The sequence below is a fragment of the Etheostoma spectabile genome, chromosome 7 (assembly GCF_008692095.1).
Source record: "Etheostoma spectabile isolate EspeVRDwgs_2016 chromosome 7, UIUC_Espe_1.0, whole genome shotgun sequence".
NCBI lineage: Eukaryota > Metazoa > Chordata > Actinopteri > Perciformes > Percidae > Etheostoma > Etheostoma spectabile.
The window spans coordinates 21,608,619-21,613,055 of record NC_045739.1 but is presented as its reverse complement, the minus strand read 5'-3'; positions in this window follow the sequence as shown (position 1 = coordinate 21,613,055).

The following is a 4,437-nucleotide window of genomic DNA, read 5'->3' as shown; positions in this document are numbered from 1 at the left end:
TCTCTCTCTCTCTCTCTCTCTCTCTCTCTCTCTCTCTCTCTCTCAGCCTTGGGAGCTGGCGACAAGATACTTCAAAATAAAAGACCGTCTTTCTCTAACCTTCGCCTTCACAATAACAGCACTCTATTTTCCAGCGGCTCAAAACTATAAACTGTATATATTAATATTTTAACGGTCTATGCTCCCCAACCCATGCTTTCAACCTTGCTTCTAACCAAGAAAAATACTACATCACTTAGGCTGTATGACCTCACAGAAAGTTGTTTGGGCCACATCTAAGTAGCCTAGGCTATACAAAAAAATCAAAACTGCAAAAATAATTGATTTGGCATTACATTATACCATGTGTGGTATCATTTGTATAGTTTAGATGTAGGGAAAGTGTATTTTTTAAATTAATCGTCGGGATGTTAAATTCAGATGTAACATTTATGCAGTAGTAGATGTTATAGAGGACTGCAATCTATTACTTATTGTACAGCGACATCTTCTGGCCAAAAGCCACATATGCCTACTCATAGCCTATACATTAGATTTTATTACTTTTATTACTTATTTATGCATAATTCTATCTCGTAGCCTACTATAAAAATGAATTACATTTATGCCAGCCTGGTTTTGACATATTTCCTTTTTAACCATTACGAGTTAATGTAAACCTTTACATAGCATACTTGTCTGTGAGTCGTGCATCTGGGTTAAAACCTGATTATCTACTGAACCTTAACACACCCAGCCTTACTTGATATCATTATGGCATAATCAGGCACAGCAATATGTGATTAAAGGTTCTTCTTGTTTCAATAGGCAACATTCTACAGGTTTAAATATCAGTGAATACAAAAAGGACATAAAAAACTTAATAAGGAAAAATATATATTATATAAAAATAAATTAATAAATGTGCAACAATTCTTAAAATGCCACATATTAAGTTCTAGGAAAGCTGCATGGTTATTACAGGGACAAAGAAAGACCAAGTATGTATTATTTAAAGGTGTACTGTGATATTAGCATTTTTCCACAGTGGAACGAAAATGTGAACATGGCAGATCCTCCAAGTTACCAGAGAGAATGTAACAGCTCATTTACTTGACAAAAAGCTTAAACCACCAATTTTGTTGAAAAACATGTAATGGCTTTAAGTCCCAGATAGCGTTTGGATTGGTCACCTCGTGAGCCGGCATGTTGGTTAGGATTTCTACAAATACTGGAGACACAGGTGAGGAGAAAGCAATCAGTGGGTACACACACCGACGATCTCTCTGTAAAATACCCTACTGAAGTGTGGTGTATGATAGTTGTAGGTTACTTTCAGCTGAATTGGAGGAGATGGGGGACACAAATGGGACGACATCACTGTACTTTCACTTTATGCTTCTGCAAATATCACAGCAAAACTACTTTTGAAAAGTCGCTTACCAAAGACAATAAAACACCAAAAGGACACACAAAAAATTAATAAAAAATATACTGTGTATTGTATAAAGATAAATTAATAAATGCCTTAAAAGTCTTAAAATGCAAAATATTAAGTCCTAGGAAAGCTGTATGGTTTTTATAGGGACAAAGAAAGACCAAGAATGTAATATTTAAAGGTCCCATGGCATGAAAATGTCACTTCATGAGGTTTTTTAACATTAACGAGTTCCCCCAGCCTGCCTGTGGTCCCCCAGTGGCTAGAAATGGCAATGGGTGTAAACCGAGCCCTGGGTATCCTGCTCTGTCTTTGAGAAAATAAAAGCTCAGGTGGGCCGATCTGGAATCTTGCCCCTTATGACCTCATATCTCCCCTTTCTCTGCATTGCCCGTCCAGAGAATTTGGCCCACCCATGAGAGACAGACATCATGGCTTTCAAATGAGCAAAGTGGCAGTTGGTCGGGGGCCACACCCCCAACCTCCACCTGTCCCCCCCTCGCTCCTCTTCAAAAGCTACAGACTCAGAAAGGACACATCCTAAGAAAAGCTCGTTGTGGGACTGGCTCTAGTGGCTGTAAATCTGCACCAATGCTGAATTCTGAGAAAGAGACTTCAGATACAGTATTAGGAGACCACTAAGGTCTATATAAAAGAGACTTCAGATACAGTATTAGGGACCACTAATGTCTATATAAAAGAGACTTCAGATAACAGTATTAGGGACCACTAATGTCTATATAAAGAGACTCAGATACAGTATTAGGGACCACTAAGGTTATATAAAAGAGAATTCAGATACAGTATTAGGGACCACTAAGGTCTATATAAAGAGACTTCAGATACAGTATTAGGGACCACTAAGGGTATATAAAAGAGACTTCAGATACAGTATTAGGGGCCACTAGGTCTATATAAAAGAGACTTCAGATACAGTATTAGGGGACCACTAAGGTCTAATAAAAGAGACTTCAGATACAGTATTAGGAGACCACTAAGTTCTATATAAAAGAGACTTCAGATACAGTATTAGGGGACACTAAGGTCTATATAAAAGAGACTTCAGATACAGTATTAGGGGAGATCTAAGGTTCTATAAAGAGACTTCAGATACAGTATTGGGGACACTAAGGTCTATATAAAGAGACTTCAGATACAGTATTAGGGGACCACTAAGGTTATATAAAAGAGGACTTCAGATACAGTACTAGGGGACCACTAAGGTCTATATAAAAGCGACTTCAGATACAGTATTAGGGGACCACTAAGGTCTATATAAAAGCATCCAAATAGAACCATGTCATGGGACCTTTAGTACAGTTTTTCTCAATTGCTAAAACACTAAAACCGATTCGCTGAACAAAGTTCTCAGTTTCCTGAACTCAGTTAGCTAATTGTGCAGTCTGTTGTCAATAATTTAAGCCATTTCACATGGTTAAAACGCAAATTGCAGATCTCACTTAGACTTTTCAGCGAAACTCTAAACACATTCTCATTCTCAAAACCCATTCTGCACTCTAATGCACATGTCATCCATACTGGTCAACACAAGTGGCAACAATCAAATCCAAATAGAGAACAAGTTTCATTGACCAAGTTCACATGTTTACTCCTTTGATTTTTGTCCTTTTTAATATTGTGCTTTCCATTTGTTAACAGCACTGACTGCTCACTAGATTCTGACTGGTTGCAGGTTCATATTTCTGTAACAAAGAACAAAAAGGACAGTATCACAGAGACAAAGGACAAGTTTGTTAGATGCAGAGTACAGTATTGTAAAAAAAATAGGGGTACAAGGAAGAGGAAGAACGAAAAACAGCAGACAGACACCGTTTGCAACTATCTGGTGAAAAAAAGTGGAGCATTTAGAAGCTAAAGACAAAGAGACAGATACGTTTGTCAGGCGTTGCTGGGAAACAAAAGGAGAGACAGTTGGCAGGTGTGGTTCAGGAAAAAGAAAATAGTTCCTCCACAACCAGGTCTGGGGACTATCTTGAGTAACCAATTCATGATTTCTGGAAAGAAACATTACAGTTGAGTTTTTCAAATGTATGTTTTTTGGCTTTGAGCACAACAAGCCCAGTTCCAGTACAATTGCAAAATGGCAACAATCTTTACAGCCAATATCTCAATGTGAGATAAATAGCACTATACAGATAAGAGGACAATTATGGATTTTTGGTGGAGCTTTCCCTTTAATCCTCTAAAATACCTATCCTGAGTCGTAACTACAATTGCTGAAGCACAATTTCTGAAACCTTGCTTCATTTTATGAAAATGTTAAAACACACAAAACCTAATCTTCGAGCACTATTTACGGTTATTTATGAAACTTTTTCCTCCAAACAGTTTTACCTGTGTTCAAAAGCAAACACTGCTCTCAAATCATAAACAAAATGATCCAAATCATATACACTATCAGTAAATAATACACTGAAAAATGGAGAAAACAAAAAACTTTGTTTAAAACGTATACTGTATTTCTCAGAGAGAAGTACATTTTCATTCTCAAAACAAATCTCACATCTTTCCGTCATTGTCTTTTGATGAACGAAAACACGTTCTATCATAGTAGCTCAAAGTTGATCAGAAATTACTGATGAAGATGAGTTTCTGCAGCCCTACTCATGCAACATCCTGGAAACTTCACATGATTGACAATTAGACAGGCAGATTGGACATGTCACTTAACCCTCCTGTTGTCCCGGGGTCTGAATTTAACCCGATTTTAAGAAATTTGGGATTCTGTCATCCAAATTGTCCAAATACTACATGGATGGTTCCATATAACGCTTCTTGCAAGTTAAACAAAGGATCAGTTTACCACTTTATTGAATTTTGGGTGTTTTATGTCCCCCCCAAATTTTTTGTGACAAAAGACAAAAAAAAAGAAATAGTTTCATATAAATGAGGTTTCTTGACCATGAATTCAAAAAAGAAAATAGTGTAAAATTAGTGGTGAAATATTGGTGTTAGTGACGTGTACAGTACACTGATGGTAGTGTTATAAAAAAAAAAAA